This window comes from Lepidothrix coronata, unplaced genomic scaffold (assembly GCF_001604755.1).
Source record: "Lepidothrix coronata isolate B3197 unplaced genomic scaffold, Lepidothrix_coronata-1.0 Scaffold116, whole genome shotgun sequence".
In the NCBI taxonomy this organism is placed as follows: Eukaryota; Metazoa; Chordata; class Aves; order Passeriformes; family Pipridae; genus Lepidothrix; species Lepidothrix coronata.
The window spans coordinates 1,038,360-1,056,403 of NW_016690296.1; the positions used below are offsets into that span (position 1 = coordinate 1,038,360).

Genomic DNA, 18,044 nt, shown 5'->3' on the forward strand with positions numbered 1-18,044 from the left:
TGGCTGTAAATAATTTCCTCTCTTTACAGGAATATTTCATCCCTGCACGTATACCAAAAGAGGACAAGAAATTATTTTCCCAGGTAATAAATATTTTTGGAGGTGTTAAAAGTTTCTTAATTTGTCTAAGGAGGAAATGAAGCTTTCGTGAACTTTATCACCTGATAATTTGGGCATTGAATTACTTAAAGTTTGCTTCCCAGACCCTGACAGTTACCCTGCCCTGAGTAGGGATAAACAAATAACCGAAGAAGGGTAGGAAGAATTGGATCAGCATTTGGGGTGAGAATTTTCCAAGTCACATTTCAATTTAAGAAAGCCTTTATGGAAAAGATTAAATTGAGAACATGTTTCAAACATGCTTCTGATAAAGGGATTGATAAAAGTACAAATGAAATAAAATGAAAAAAGTAAAAAAAATATTTGCTGCATGGTTTAAAATATTCATTAATCCACATAAGCCAAGTTTTTGCTTAACAAACTGAAATTAGATGGTAGTGCCACTGCACTATTATCTGTAGGGCCAGCGCTGATACTTATGCTTGTTTCAGAAATATGAAACTTGGGTTCAATTCCTCCATCAGCCTGAGGGCATTTGAGTCCTATCCAGGAACTTGCTCAAAACATGATGAAGTATCTCATTTAAAAAATTCGTATTTTTCTATGAAACATTACTTATCAGCCCTTTTCTCATTGTGAAACATAGTGCAGGGAGTCTATAAGGTTTTTTTCTGGTTCAAGGAGTTTACCATCTTCATTTTCCAAGAGAACTCAGCATATTTTAATATTAAACAAAAAATCTTGACTTAAATAATTTCCCTGTGCATTAAGCTCGTTAAGAAGTATCAGGCTCTCAAATCCATTAATTTAATATGAGTAGTGTCGCCTGCAGTGACGCTGCTGAATTTATTGCCCAAAGATAACATTTAGATAAAGAGATCATTCCTTTACAAATGACTTCTGAAAAAAAACCACTGCCCTTATAGAACCTAATTTAATTAATCTTCTAGACGAAAGCAGCAGTCAGTAGGAAGAATTTGATGTTGTTTAGCCCCACTCTTATGAATATTAATATTCAATAAAATTATTCTTCTCTTCGTGAATACTATAAATGTGAATTAGGGTTGAAGCTCTGAAAAGTAACCAGTTGTTGGTTTTGTTCCTTTCTTCTTGTAGGCAAAGATTCTCACTTTCCTTCATCTAATTTATGCAAAATTTTAAGAATGGAGTTATGGTGGAACTCTTGTGTAAGGGAGAAAAGGATTAATGAATGTGGACCATGCCTGCCCTGAGCTGCACTTGGAGAACCCTGTGTGTCTGTATGTATGATTTGAGAATTAACATTTACAGCGCCTGACATTTTAAATTGTATAATTATGCTAGGATACATAAATAGAAGTACAGGTTTTGGGGCCCTGTGTGAACAGAATCTAATTTCCCTATAAAAATCATGTAAGAAGCATTTCTTTAAAAGACCAGAATGAACCAACCTTTCTCTTTTCATGCACAATGAATTAGCATTAGCAAATCCATTAAAACAGTGTTGACCTGGGTACAACAGACAGTCAGACAAGTTCGGCTGCCATAGAAGTCTATACATTGAAGCTGCACCCAGCCTCTACCCACACAAACAACTTTGCCATTTCTGTGCAAAGATTTACACCTTGGGGTCTAGCAAGAGTAATAGGAAATATATTTCCAAACCATGCTGTGTGTGCACTCTCTTAGGATGAAGCAATGTTTTGAAAACTAAATTAATTCTGTTCAAATCACATTAATAAATATGAAAAAGAGATGGGGCATTCATGTGACCCTTGTAAAGAGCAACGTCCCTCAAGCAAAGGTTCATTAGGTTTTTGAGTCTTTATTCAGTGTTTACTGGAAATGTAGAGAGATGCAGGATTCACTGACCGGCATTTTCCTCCTTTCACTTGTAAAGTACTTTGTAAAAAAATAAAATTATACCAAGTCTTTTGCTTGAAAGGACTCTCAAAAGGCATAAAGATGTCTAAAGCTGGATCTGAAATGGTTCTAGGAAAGAAAGGAAAAGGAAATAGCTGAGAGAGTTTGCACTCAAAACTAAATGTTCGCTGCCTTTTTATCTTCTTTGTACAGTTCTCAAACAGCAGCTTTTACTTCATATTTGCCTTCAAGAGGGAGCAACTTTGTTGTGCTCTGGCTGTACAAGAGCTCTACAGGTAACTGAGCCCGCTATGGGCTGGATCTCTGTCTCCTTCCACGTGACATTGCATTTCAGGGGATTCGGCTGAATATTTTCGTTTTTTGTAATCATTCAGATAAATCGTGTTTTAGACAAGTTTCTATTCTTTAAAGACTGTGTTGTTGCAGTGTGGGTGAACTAAGGGAATTCACTTGATCTCTTTGCTAATTGTATCACAGCAAATTGATTCCAAAGACTTTACAATCACTCCCTCAGTGACACTAATAAGCATAAAGGGAGGAAATATCAGTGGGGTACTATGACAGATATAGCACTAAACTACTTTTCCTAAACCTCTGGAGATAATTACTTCAAGCTCAATAAAGAGTCCTTGGTACGTGTCCTCTTCACTTTTGTAGCAATATCTTAGATGATTTTTTGCTTTGTTATGGATTTAATTTTTTCCCCAGAAATGCTGTATAATATTGTGGCTCTATATAGAATAATGGAATATTTTAACATTAAAATGTATATTCATCTGCTTCATTTAAACATAATTGATTTTTGGAGGAGGAAATGCCATTTTTTGCAGTACCCTGTTTACATATGAGAATTCTCTGAAGCTTGGCAAGTTAATAATTTGTGCCAGCAGGCCTGTAATTAAGCTCTAAAATTTCTAGGAAGATGTAAGTTCAAATATTATCTATTAAATATTATCTATTAAAATATATTAAACAGTATATGTTAAAATGTGCAGGGCAGGCTGTATCTTCCACTTGGATGTGTTGGAAGATAAAACTGTTATGCTGTAAGCATAGCAGGTACATGTGTTTCTGTGTTGCTGATTAGTACAAAATATGTCAGGTCTGACCTAGAACAATACTGCAGCTTAATTCTGTGTTTGTAGAGATTATGGTTTTCATGTCAAGACACTGTTCACGTGATGGGGATATTTTCCAAAAGCTAGGAAATAATGAAAAATTATTTTATTAATCTGTTACACCTGTTAGGAGCAGTGCACCAGCTGCTGATCTGCAATTCAGTGAGAGATGAACAGAGCTGGTCTATTCACCTGCACAGCACAGATTAAAAATAATAAGGAAGTGTGAAGTTAAATAATGAATGAACATTCAAAGGTGAGAAGGTGAAAGATGAGCAGCAACATATTCTGGTGTTATGAGTTAAGTTAGAAATTCTAATCAGTCATTAAAATAAAAGGTAAAGATGGAAGGGTTTGCCGAGAGCAAAGGGTTGGTAAAACTTGAGCAATGACTTAAAATACTAATAGAGGAACTGCAAACCTGCACTTCCCAGATATGTTACTTGCATACTCACTTCAGAGTATAGCTATATGCAGATAAAAGCTATTCTAAAATAACAGCATGGAAATACAGACTGTGAAATTATCTTTTAGAACAGAGGTCCTAATGTTTAGGCGGACAGAGATGGAATAAAGCACAAACACTTGAAGCCAGATACAAAAGCAGGGATTCTGCTATTCACCTGCAATTTTCCAGAGCAAGCAGCTTCCAGACAGACCCTGAGCTGGCTGGGGCAATTAAGCAAAACCTTTCCACTTCAAACCAAGAACCCAGGGTGCTGATAAAATGCACGCCAAATAAACAAGGATTGTTTTCAAAAGGCATTGGTGTGTCTTTTTATCTCGGATGTGAATCTTAAAGAGCACTTGTGTTGCTTTTCACATGGGAGTTTGGTGTCTTGGACTGTAACTGAGTTCTCCTATTCTGTGTAGAGCCCAAACAGGTCAGCTGGGGCACTTCCCATAGCCCCTGTTGAAGCCATTTTCTCTACCACACAGCAAAGGCTGCCAGGGCAAATCTTAGCTGTCACTATACCAAAAGACACCACTTTGGCTAAAATTAGCACACTATTTCTTTGAAAATGCTTTTCAAGTTGCTTCAGGAGCACAACTCCCAAGACTATATTTACTCTACTTTTCATAACATAACAAAACAAAACAAAAAAACCCAAACAAAACCAAAAAATATACTGTAATACCCCATCCCACTTAGCAGGGGAAGGTTGCTTGATGCACTCTGGGCTGCGTGCAGGAGATACAACAAAATTCTCAGGAGGTTTAACAACAAACTTTTACTTGCAAACTTTAAAACATTGAGGTAGAATAAGGTGCTTGGCAAATTTTAAAACAATGTCTAGACAAAGTAAAGCACTTCGCAAACAGGCCGTGAAGGCGGCCAGCGCCATTTTATGTCAGGCAATGGGGCTAGTCCACCATTTTGAGACAGGCCACAGGGTCACTCTGCCATTTTGTGTCAGGCCATTAAGTCAGTCCTCCATTTTGTGAAAGGCTATGGAGTCAGTCGCCACCATTTTGTGGCAGGCCATAGAATCACTCTGCCGTTTTGTGGCAGGCCATGGGTCAATTGCCACCATTTTGTGGCAGGCCATGTGGTTATTCCACCATTTTGTGAAAGGCTATGGGGTCAGTCGCCGCCATTTTGTGATAGGCCATAGGATCACTCCACCATTTTGTGGCAGGCCATGGGGTCTTTCCACCATTTTGTGGCAGGCCATGGGGTCAGTAACCGCCATTTTGTGACAGGCCCTGGGCTCGCTCCGCCATTTTGTGGCAGGCCATGGGGTCATTCCACCATTTTGTGTCAGGCTACGTGTCAGTCCGCCATTTTGGGGCACATGTGTTTTCCAAGGGTTCTGTGTCTGCTTGTGTTTTCTCACGAGGTGAGTCCATTCTGGCTTCCCATCTGGATTAAATAACAACAAAAGCAGCAATTTATTTATTTATTCATAAAAGTGAAAGACTTCTATTTCATGAGCTTATTTTATTTATCTATGATTATGGTTTGATTTATTTATTTTCTATATTTTTATTTATTAATTTATTTATATTTCTTTATTTTTAATTTATTTATTATATTATTTGTATTAATTTTAAAATTTTATTTATTATTGATAGATGATTATTCATATTAGCACATAAAATACCATTCTTAAAAGGACCAGTATTTTCTGCCCTGGCAACATTTTCGTCAGGCTAGAAAACTTTCCCATTAGATTCACTTTGAAAAGAGAACTGTACAAAGACTGGATTTATTACTCAACAGATGCTCATCACATTGCTTAATGCTCTATTTCATGGTCCATATTCATCATCCTTTTTTGATTCTTAAATCTATACCCAATTCCTTTTGAACATCTGGTGTTCTTTCTCTTCTATGTTTGAAACAGAATAATTTGTTTAGGCAAAGCATTTCTTCTTGTAATGCTCTAATCCTCCTGGGTGTTTGGAACATAGGCAGGAGAACAGGACTTCTGCGATTAAATGTAAAGATGTTTGCAAGATTGTTTCATTTTCTGATAAATATAAATTTGTTCCTCCAACGACTTCATCTGTTGGCAGCCTTTGACATAAATCTGCTGTTGCTGGGAACTGGGAAGAATGCCCTTGCAAAGGAAATTGTTCTGCGAACCATTGATCTGTGTGCAGAACTCAAGGTAAATTAAAAAATAAACAAACTTAGATTTCTTTTTAGAATGGTGTTAAACTCGGGAATATAGTTTATTAGAAATTCAGAAATTGTTCAACATATTTTTAAATTTGTGCCAAAGCATATTGATTTGCTTTTTGGTAAGCACATGTTTCAGTGGGACTGTGGACGTGATGTCACCTGAATAGCTAATACACCAGCAGTGAAAATACGGGTTGCATTCTTGACATCTTAGTAGAAGGCTTAAAAATCTTTTTTCTTATTTCAAGTCATGGATATTTTCTGAGAAAAGTAAAACACGAATACGAAAATTTCAGTAGTTCACCATGGTTCCATACACCATGTCTGAAATCTCATTCTGATCCTGTCAGCCAGTGCACGCTCCACTCATTTCCATGGAGTTGCTAATACATTCTAGCCAATGACACGTGTGACATCTGAAAAAGGGCTGAGAAACAGTTTTCATACATCAGAAAAATACTGTGACCTTTGTTTAGTTGTTGCTTCTGCCTGTCAGCAGAACAACTTGGGCATGGGGGGCATACCGGAGATCTCTCTCTGTGCCCCTCTCTCCTTCATTCACATCACCAGCAGTTGTCTGAGAGCTTCATTTTGTGTAGTACCATGAAGCATCATGAGGATCTTCTCTTAAAAACTGGCAAAGCATTTGATCTGCTGCGTTTAGCCTGCAGAACATGGAACCCATGGTTCTGGAAGTCACACGCTGGCAGAGATCATGATGAAGCCCTTTCAGCTGGAAGGAGGACTGAAAAGGTGCCAGTCTTTTTAGCCAGCCCTGATCTTGGGAAAACACCAACTGCAACTTCTATTATTATCAAACTAATCACATGGAAAGCCTGATTTTTTTCAAAAATAGATACTTTTGAATTATGTTAATTTTTAATTTTTTACTGTCATATTTGATGAAGCACCAGAAGGCTGAGAACAGTGAAGTCTTCTTTACAACTTTTCATCTTGCTGGTGCCTTGTCAGCCTGAAATACATAGAGATTTACATATATTTTCCCGAGAGGTTGGCATTTCTCAGACAAGTGTTGAAATAGTAGTTGACATCTTTAATAAGAAAATGGAGCCAGGGAACAGAATGAGTAAATTAAAACAGCCATTAATTTGATTCTAGATTTGATCTGGAAAAAAAAAGGGCAGAAAAAATGTCTAGATATGAATTGGTATTGAATGAAATTCCGTGATTATAGAATTAATCCTTGTCTGGAATCAGATATTAGAGATTACTTATGATCAGCCAGCACAAGTTCAGAGTTCCACAACTAAAAGTTGCCATAAATAATTGGAAATTGTGAAGCAAATAAAATAGATAAATGGTAGATGCACAGGTTTATGAAACAATTTCAGGGTACAGTTGTTTTTTGCTCTGCAGAGAATGGCTAAGTTTTTTTTACATATAAAATAAGATTGGACTTTAAAGTATTTTTTTTCTGAGTTGATATTTTTATTTGCTTCTTAAGTGGGTTAAATTTAATAATTGCTTATTGATTGTTCATATGCAGTGGCTCATATGCAATGCTCACATTCTTTGATTGTTCGTATGCTCATGTTTTCTGCCTTGTTAGATCACTATGGATTTATTCAAAATCCTATCCCCTCCTGAGCTACCGGAAAAAATTTGGGTCATCTGTAAATTTTGTCAGGTCACTGAACTATTTCTACAGAATAGCTGAAGGAAATAATAGGAACAGCATCTATTCATGTGTTTTGACGTTAAAATTTTCACTTGTTTAACATCATCAGGGTTAAATGGATTTAAGGTATCCATGGAGGCTGCATCACTTTGACATAGGCCATCTTTTCCAAGAAATCATGGTTTAAAGTGAGAAAATGGTCATCTGTAATGATTCACCTGCTTATACTGAGAAGTGGGAAAAGGTATTGATAATTTGTAAATATTTCTACATTCTTTTTGTGCCCCCAGTGCCTCTTGGTTGATCTGTGCCTAAAACTGGGGTAATGGTGCAGCTTTTCCTCACAATTGTAATAAAACAACTAAGTATTTAGAGAAGGTGAATGTGACAGACATTGTGCATTTTCTCAGTGTTTTTATGGGAAATCTAATCCTTGTGAATTCAGAGCAAGGTTTGGATGTGTCAGGACTGGTTTTAAAAGTTTGCAAAACAGGGAATAATGCTGAGATGTGAGTAACATGTGGAACAAGTGATGCCTAAATGATTATTTCAATGACAATTGATGACTGTCATCCCATAATTTCTTGTACTTGGTGCACTATCACACAAGTTTCTAGCAAAAAACCAGTCAGGGTTTTAGAACCACAGCTAGTGACTATTGTAGCTCATTGCACTTATTTTTTAAGTGATGTAAATTAGGTAAGTGTATAACAGTGTTTCTGAATGAAAAATGGAACCATAATGTGGCACATTTCCAGAAGAACACTGAGGGCCAGCATGTACATCACTGAGCAACTTTATTTAATTACAGTTTTTAATTCTATTCAAGATTACTCTGCATTTTTAAACTTCTGAAGTCCTTGCTCTGGTCTGATCCTCTCATTCTTAAATTATCCCTGAGCATTACATTTTAGTAATAGCAATACAAACAACAGCTAACATTTCTTTTTCATTATTGAGATTTATTCAGACATTCTATGTCCAGTTCTTGTAAGTTTTTCAAGTCAGTTTGAAATAATACAGGGAGCTTTGTTTTGATCTCTTCTACATGGATCTATTACCTACATTTTTATTGTTTGTGAGCAAGTCTGTAAAGAGAAAAAGTAGGGAATGGGGGTTTTTGTAGCAAGGATTAGCTTCAATTTATCTCTAAAATTAGGAGTTGAGTAAGATACTGGTTTCAAAGCAAAGTGACAGCATTGCTTAATGGGGTTTTCCACTTGAAATTTTCTTTTTTTGCCCTCTAATAAAAGCACTTGTGCTGTTTCTGCTCCGAGGACCTGTTCCCTTGTCCTGCTACACCTGTGTGACCACACCAGCTGCAAGACATGATCTAGTTATGACTGAGAATCTGCCTGACCCTGCTGGGGTAGCTGATTTTCTCTAACTCTGCCTTCTCCAAGTTACTGCTCTTCGTGCAGAAGTCAGGAAAAAGAAGAAATCTGGACGTCCCTGACACTACCAGCACAGGTATAATTTTAATTTGAAATTGTAAGCCTGGTATGGCCTCTATTCTGGCCCTTTGGGTACAGATATCTTGGTTTTGCTTAGCTGTTCTATATTCCACTGGATGCAAATAATTAAAACTTGTATAATTCTGAGAATGTTAATTTTGTTCAGAACATCAGACTCTGCTTTTGCTTCCTTTCCTCCATTCTCTTTGGTGAAATTTGTAGGCAGACTGGGATACAGGATTCATTGTGGAATATTGAGAAATGTCACATAATTTAAACTAAAGCTTTTCCTTGAGCTAAAGGTACCTAAGCTAACCAAAATATGTAAGTCAGGAATCTGCTAGGATGCTTTGTGTCAGATCCAGCTTGGCCTTGCTCTGAAACAATAACCATAAAGGTGAAAAGCAATACCCATTAACCATCAGGAAATGAAATCTCACAGATTGAGGCTAAAATTTTTTAATGTTTACAAACACATTGAAATTTGTAAAATGCTCTGTCAGATGGCACAGCACAAATATCCATTAGAAGCCATAATAAATCTTCTCTTCAATGAATTTCAAATATTGCAGTCCTATGTTAACACATCATTTATCCCTCCATATAACATTGCAACCCAAAATGTCTTCCTGGTGAGACAGTTGTGAACTTTATCTTTTTTTTGTCTATTAAGTTCATGATACTAGACTCTCATGGAATAGTTATAAACAAATTCATAATACTATTTGCCTGAATTATTCATTTGCTGTGTGATTGCAATGATTTCAGGTCAAAGGTGATAATGCTTAATTATATTTCTAGCAGTTCTTAAAAATAATTGGATTAGAAATCATGCACCGAGATGCTACTTATTATTCTTAACAGTTCAGGACTTATTTAAGTGTTTTAATCAAGCCGTAAATGATGTATATCTCAGACTACTTTCTTTCCTGGATTTTGAATCACAGTTTGTAAGCACTCGAGCACAAGCCTTTTCATTAGGCAAAACAAATTTTTGTAGCATTTTGCCTTTCTGGTTCCTCGCAGCAGGACATAAACTCCAGCCAGCAACGTTAGAGGCAAAGCCACGCTATGCTGCCTAAATAAATATCCAGAATTAGCACATCAGTGAACTAATGCCACCAGAATTAATCTCATACACCTGCAGAATGTCTTTCCCAAATCACTCTTAATTGATTGCCATTGGTATTTGTCTGAGTTGCTAATGGAAATCCAGTTTTTAGTGAGGTAAACAGTCTGCTGTGTATTTTCATTAGCCTTCCCGTGCCTGTATTGTACTGCACCTGCCTGCTCCCAAAATGCTGGTTATAGCTGTCATATACTTTTATGAGGATGGGAGCAATGTTCTGGCAAGCTAACTTGACTCAAATTGTGTTGGGATATAAAACATGAAGGCCCACTTGTGATTGCAAAGGTAGTAAGTCTAATTTGATTAGGGCTCCAGTGACATGGCACATTATGGACCTCATTTGTCATTCCTCATAAGTGCTCGTGAAAGGATCGTTCTGAGAGGAGGCACAATTGGAACCCGGGAACACATTCAGCACCTCTCGTGCTCAGGGGAAGGGCAGGGAAACAGCAGCAGAGCCTGATCAATATTGGCTTTAAAATAAGAAGAAACAGGAAAGGCAACAACCAGGAATTCCTACCTTTTGAAATGAGAGAAAAGTTTTCAGAGGGAGTATGATTTTCTCTTTAAGATTTGTGTTGCTGAGCCTCAGCTATTAAAAACCCCACAATTTCAAGCCTTAGAACTCTGTTGTTAAACAACTGGGCCTTTTTTCTAAAAATGTTCTAAAAAACCCTTCCATGAGTTGCTAAGCAACAGGGCTTGGAGAAAAGGCCAGATCCTCAGTTTATGTGAAGGGGAAGATTTCTAGGTGTATGTGTGAATATAGTATCCTCTCCATTCTTCAAAGCTGTGGATCAGGTTAGGGGCTATTGGGCAGATTTGCTTGTGGACAGACAATTCAGCTGATTAAATGATTTTACAGAGATGGCAAACATTCAACATTTTGGCAACATCAGTACGATAACAAAAATATCTCCTGTGGAAAATTGCAAAGGTTTTAAATTTTTCTGTCTCTATTTTCCAGAATCCAGCTGGAATACGTGTTTGAAATTATTTGGTCTCTGCTTTTTAGTTTTTAGGTGTCTTAGTATATAAATATTCATTAGAAGGCTATGAATACTGGGGGAAGGAGTAGAGTGGAAAAAGGCTTCTTTTCCTCTTTTTTTTCCTGGAATATTCTCTCTCTCTTGTCAAAAAACGTGACTCAGGTTGGTGTTAAGGTAAGGGCTAGTGTGACCTCAAAAAGAAAGTGTGATCAATATTAATTACATAATTAATTTCATAATCACAGTATATTTATATTTCCTTCTACTGCACCTGGGAAGATGGAAGACTGATATAAAGAGAAACCAGGAATATATTTCACCTGAAATATGGGACTAAATTAACAAATAGAGGTGGACTTTGCAAGAGGGAATTGGACACCAAAATTGTCTTTGGACACCAAAACTATCTTTGGACACCAAACTATCTTTGAGTTCACTTCTGAAATAGTTGGAAGATGTGCCACTGGACTTCTGTGAAAATATTAAATTTTACGGGAAATTTGGACTCTGATTCAATTTTCAAATGGGATTTTCGTAATAATTTAAAGTTATTTAAACTGTTACAAAAATATATCATGTATAAATACATTTTTCTTCATCATGGTAAATATGGACACTGGTATTTAGATTTCTGAATTTTGTGATAACCTAGAGATTAAATGTATACAGTGAGGTCATTGTGTTCTTTTGTCTGAATATTTTTCAAGTATTTTTTTTCCTAGAAAATGCCCTTGCACAAATAACTTGGCTTATAGATAACTGTTTGGAAATGTCAGAAAGGGCTCCCTGGACCTGGCAGCTCTAAACTGGATGAAGAACTATGTCAAGGGAGGGAAAGAGAAAAGGTCTCCAGTAATTTCCACTATAATAAATATTTTTTGGTGAATTTCTCCTGCAGGCAATGTGTGTAAATATAATGTAAATATAATGCTGAATTAGAGTTGCTTTGAGAAATAACTTGTAGGATACATGAATGGAAAAATAAAAATGTGGTATTTAGTGTGTGGGTAAAAACATGGTATTTGGGCTGTCTCCAGCAGCTTCCTGTTCCCTCACTAACAGCTCTCCTCTGTCTGTTCAGTCCCTCTGTCCTGCTTCCATTAGATCTCTTGCAAGGATCATGCTTAAAAGTTAAGTTTTGGTGAAGAAAAAGCAGAAAACAATATTATCAATATGAGGTAAGTGTTCAGTTCATCTTTCAGTGGCCACTGGTAGAAAAACAACCTTAATTCTTCAAAATCCAATTGAGGTATATATATATTTTTTAAATAAATAAGTCATACTGGATGTTTTCAGGAGACTATAACACTTTTTGAAGCCTCGTGGCATGCATTTTAATTATCACCTACCATCTAGCGTGTTGAATGTTTTTAGGCTTGTTCAGTGCATTAAAGCAGCAACTATGTTAATAAATTCTTGTCACTGATTGATATTAAATGACACGTAGCAAACAGTCCATCTGTCTCTGTTCTGTCGTTCCATGCCTTCTTTCATGTTTCCATTACAAATTCTGTAATAAATAGCCTGATCATTTTGAGTGACATTTGGGATCTTTATTGGACAAGACATTTCAAGTACATCTGTCTTCTGACTGGTTTATAGCTGACAGTTCTAACAACAGCTATTACCTTCCAAAAGGCTGCATTCAAAGTGTTCTAAGTTATCTCCATATTCCCTTTCCTGATTTTCTTTCTGGTTTCAGGGTGCATGTTGCTGACATTTCTAGCCTGTGTACTTTTTAAATTCAGACACTTCCTCTGTGATGATGATTTTATCACTGTTATGCTGACTCAGGCTGTATCTGCCTCACTGTAAATCTTACTCCTGGTCTCTTTTATCTGATCCTGTTGCTATCCTCTGTTAACCATATCACTCTGACCCCTTTATATCTTGGTGGGTGTAGACTTTCTAAGTACTCAAACTTTACAACTTCTTTAATATACGAAGTCCCTGGAAGCCCAGAGCAGAACAATTGAAACTACCAGCTCAGCAAAAGAGTGTTTGACTTGTCTGATTCACAAGTTATTACTGGGATGCTCTAGTTGCTCTTATCTCAAGTTGCTGTGAAATTTCTGTGGAATTATTGTCAAATCTGATGGCTGAACTATCAAGTCATGAAGGGGTTGGGTTTTTTTCTTATTATATAAGACATTCAAGACTTTTCTTCCTTCAGTTACTATCCCACTCATCTTCACTATTTTTAATAAATCATGTTTGGGTGGCCACAGCTCTTGCCTTTGTCTTATCTTCTCATTCCCTGGTGCTGGGAGGTGGCAACTTGCAAGGAGTCATACTGCTGAGATAAGTCTGGCACATAAAATTATTTGACTTGACAATAATCCTCTCTTATGTGAAAACCAAACCTTAATACTCTCGTGAGGATCCGCTGGATTAATTTCCTCTATGTGCATGAGCAGAGGCACCGGCCTGTGCACAGCAAAGCCGGAGAAACGCCTCCAGCTCCGGTGCCTCTCACCAGAGCTCTGTGCCCTGTCACTCCTTCTGGGGCTTTTGCTATATATATACCATATATAAACTCCTGAGTTAGGAGATAATGGGTACAGGTGAGGAGCTATCTCTTGAAATCCTGTGAATTCTACGTTAAGTGCAACAGCACGTGAAGATCTTTCTAGAGCATCCAGGCCTCCTTTCTTGCTTACTTTGTTTTAAAAGTTTCTTTGAGCTTGCTTTAAATGAGAAGTAAATTTTGCACTCAAGGTGAACAGTAATCATTAAAAGAACAGCCTTTTTCATAGACAAAGTTTGACTGAAATTAATTTTATTTTGGATATGTGGAAGTAAAAATAAGAGTCCTTACCTGTTTTCCCTGCTGTACGTCAGCACATTTAGTCCAAAAGTGAGGAATAGTAATTGTTAGTGACTAAACTGTAGCGTGATATATTATGTTCTGAGGTTGTACTTCTCCACTTTAAATATGAATATTTCATCATTACTACACTTTATTTTCAACTCTTCTGGGGAATGCAGCATCATACATTTTTAATTGTTCAGCCAGACACTTTCCACAAACACACACGAATTTTAATGGCGTATCTTCTTGTTTCAGAGACGCCCTGAGCTGGAGGATTGGGTGATTTGAGGGGCCAGGCAGTGTCTCGAGAGCTTTTCACCTGAGCACCCGACCCGAGCGCCACTGGAAGCAGTCACTGCCAGAAGGTTGGAAGGAGCCATGACTCCAGGTCTGTCCCTGGGAGGTAACAGGTGAGGCCCTTTGGCAGCACTGAAATGTTCACGGCTCAGACTTTGGGTTGAACCAGCCTTGTATAAGCAAAATTATACTTTCTGGTCTTTCTCCCCTCACACACGGTCATGTCATACACGCAGTTTGGTAGGTAAAAAGTGACTTGAAGTGGCACCATAGGATGTTGTTGCTGCTGTTGTTCTAAAATTTTAACTGCCTTTAGTCAAAACAACAAATTTGCTTAAAAATGCAACCGTGGGCCCTTGAGATTTCTCGGAGTGGCTCACACTTTATGGGAATAAGCACGTCAGCAGCAGAATTGTCAGACTCCTACTGCATTGTATAAGAGCCTTTAAATATCTTAAGTGTCTGCAGGCACCTCTGTGGAACTGGGAAACCATTTAAAAAAATCAGGCTGAAATGTCTGAGTCCCATCTCAAACTGGATAACAGAAAGTGCTGAAAGTTTTCAGCTTTAATCACCATGTGACCTTTTTACCCTTTCCCTCGAAAGGCAGGGGAAGTCATGGATTTAGAAGTCAAAATATATGCTTTTGTAAATAATATATAAAATAGGGCTGAATTAAGTTGCATTTTAAATCCAAGGAGCTCTAGTTCAAGGTCACATAGTTTACTCAATTTTAGCCATAAATCTCCAGATCAATAACAGAGGTTGAACCTGATAAGGAATATTTAACCTTTGGCAAATGCCTCTATCTGTTTTGTAGAGAACTTGAAAACACAAAATCCCAGCTCTGTGTGTATGCAGTCACATGTGCCTGCAGTTATTAACCATGGAAGAAACAGAAATTATGTTTATATTAGGAAAACATAGAAGATGGAATGAACATATTTGCCAAAACATTCTGTTATTCAAAATTCTCACTTTATTTGTGTGTTCCTAAAACTTGCAGCTATGGTTAAAAGAAAAATAAAATTAAATACAATTTTTTTAAAAAAACAGAAAAGTATATACTTAAATGTTAAAGCATATGTGAAAAGAAAATTTATTCTGTCCCTCTTAATTAAGAACTTTAGGCCCAAAATGACTGGTTATGGCCCTGTAAAGAGTGTTTGGCAGTGCAGGAGGAGCTCTTTCAAGCATCATATCCTGAAATTTCAGCCCAGTAAAGGGAAATACAGACAAGAAGAGAAGGGTGGGCTGGAAAATCCAAAGTAAAGTTTACGAAGCAAGCATGTTTATCCCTTCCCGAAGCTCCCAGGAGAAGAGAAAGGAAAGCAACATTACACCATAACAATAAAATTTCTTTTTGTTTTGAATGAAAGTATGGAAAATTGCAAGAAAGTCCCCTGTAGACTAACCCAAAAAGTGTGTTGCCTTTCCGTGCATGACTCCCACCTTTTCTGTCTTTGAGAATCTGAATGTTTAAGCATTTATTTTGGCAACTTTAGTGAGAGTATTTTCAGGCCATTAAAGCCTTACTGAGTTCAACTTGAGAAAACCAGTCCTTATGATGAGAGGAATAGCTACTTAGGATATCAGTGTCCCAAAGAGGAAAGAAATAAAGGCTCTGGCTCTCATCTGTCATATCCAAGCAGGCAGGACTCATTTTGGACACAGATGCATATTTAATAGCTTTGGAAGTGGTATTAACACAGGTGCAAAGCGGGCAGGAACGTGTCATTGCTTGTTACTGCAAAGCCCTGGCACCACAATGTAAAATACACAGTTACCTGTATCTAGCACTGATAAATCACATTTATGTGGGCAGCAGCAGCATCCAAAATAACCCCTCCCACATCCCATTAATTTTTAAAGTGCGAGGGCAATTAACTTATTCACTGGGAAAGCTAAAAATCATTTTCTGTTGAGCAACTTGTGGCTTGTGCAACTCGTGCATTTTGGCTTTGGAGAGGCAAGGAAATATGATGGCATCTCCATACTGGGTGATGGGGCTGACTGAAAGGTCTGCTTATATATGTATATATATGTATAATCCTTAACTTGAATCCTTTAACTTTTCCTAGTAACTTAGAGCAACAGAGGTCATGAATTCCTTAATTTATCTTACTTTCATCCCTCAGCAGTACAGGATCTTCAGGTTCTCTCATGCTTCTGCCAAATATCACCATGTGAACCCCTGAGAGAGATCTGATGAACTGAAAAAGAAACAAAATAGAGAAAATTTTGATTCTTAGAACTGATTGGATATCAGAAGAAACTCAATTTAGTCAATTCTTTGGAAAAAAACCCCAAACTCCACTTCTAAATCAGTAAGGAATTAAGCTAAACTGTCTTTTGCTATGATCACACAAGTACCTGAAGGGAAAAAGCCAGAGCACATCAAATGCAATTTGCAACACGTCCTGGGTACAGCTTGTTCTGCCATCCAGTGCAATCAATAAAAACCTTTCACTGATGTTAATGGTTTGGGATGGAGGCCTCCGAGTGAACAGCTGTATCCGGGGAATGCAGCTGTGCACCATCGCACCACGTCTGGCAGGTATTTTGAGCCCAGACAGAAAAAGCTACCAAACAGCTCATTTGCAAAAGGGTAGAAATCAATCTGTGAAAAACTCTAACGTATTTTTAGGTTGCCTTTAAATTGATCGTGGAAGATCAGTTTAAAAATATGTATTCCTCAAGTCTAAAAACTGTGCTTGTGTTAAATCTGTTTTGCCAGGAGTAACGTATGACTCTGTGGAGGTGGATTAGAATCAATACTGAAAGAAATCCAGTGACGTAAACCCATCTATTTGCCTTGCAAAATTCTTGCAAAAATTGATGTTGAATCCAAAAAAAGCCCATTTTTTTCTAACTAATGTTTAAGCTTTTGACCTAAGTATTTGGTTCAAATTCATAACTCTCTCTCAAAAAAAAAAAAGGCAGATACTTATGATTTCTCAAGAGAGATATGGACGTGCTTGGGAAATATTCTTTGCCACTGTTTACAACTTGAGTTTTTCTGTTATGTCCTGAGTGATAAATCTCAAGCACTCACAAAACTGACATATCAGTTACTACTAGGCAAAGATTTTTTTGGAAATGGTGTTTTACATGGAGTTTTGTGACTGTCTAGAAAGATAAGAATGGCAAAATTATTTTTAGCCTAAGATGAAGTATAAGAAAGAAAACCACAATATTTGATGCTTTTTTTTTTTTTCCCCTCTAAGAAAACATGCAGGTCACTGAACTACTGAACAGCCAAGTACTGAGCTGGTGTCTAAATTAGAGTCCAGTGGTTTGGATTGCCGAAGCTTCAGCAGGGTCTGGGCAAGTACAAGGACTTGTGAATAAAGAAATATTGCTGGAGCTTCTATTAAATGTGTCTTTTCACTGCTAAGCACCTGCTTTATGTAAACCTCACGAAAAATTTTAGTCATGACTTGTCTGCAAGTCTGTTCATTTCCATTCACTCGAGGTTTGCGGGGAAGTAATCGCTGAGGAAAGAACTATCAATAATATTTATGAAAAATGGAGCCTAATGCTTGTCAGATGCCATTTCATAACACTTGGAGGTACAAAATCACAGTGCACACTGTGCAGGCTCCTTGAAGAAGGTGCTTATTCTGATCCCAAACACTTTATCTGATTGTGTAGCTCCCCAAATAAATCAAATCCAGCTCAGTGCATCTGTTGCTGGTTGCTCAGCATATTCTCTCCCTTGCTCTGAGTGCAGATTTTAGAGTTCTGTAGAAGAACAATTTTCTTTTTGACAATACAGCAACATCAAAACTTGACGGGAATTTTATATTCAAATGTCTAATTGCATTTTCCTTAGTTGTCTGTTTAAATTGGGAACTTACTTTGACACTATCTCTAAATTCAGTTACTCCTTACAAAGGGACAGGAGCAGGATGATATAACTTTTTTAATATTTGGGGGTTTTCCATCTTTAAATGGTAATCAGTAACTTTTGAAACAAAGGGTATATTTATGTTTTCTTTTACAACACTAAAAGTGGTAAGCACTGAAATAAAACTTATTTAGTGGGTAGTGA

At 37.2% G+C, this 18,044-nt stretch overlaps 1 long non-coding RNA gene across 2 annotated transcripts; it reads left to right on the top strand.

Annotated features, from left to right (window-relative positions):
* The first annotated feature begins 4,489 nt into the window (after positions 1 to 4,489).
* On the top strand, positions 4,490 to 17,328 carry LOC108502281. Of its 2 annotated transcripts, none has more exons than XR_001876406.1 (6): positions 4,490 to 4,882; positions 5,562 to 5,656; positions 8,563 to 8,779; positions 11,963 to 12,059; positions 13,949 to 14,103; positions 17,218 to 17,328. It is a non-coding gene; the product is annotated as an uncharacterized LOC108502281 (long non-coding RNA). The 2 variants fall into 2 exon arrangements; XR_001876407.1 differs by having other exon boundaries at positions 13,949 to 14,081; positions 17,218 to 17,314.
* Positions 17,329 to 18,044: the final 716 nt, after the last annotated feature.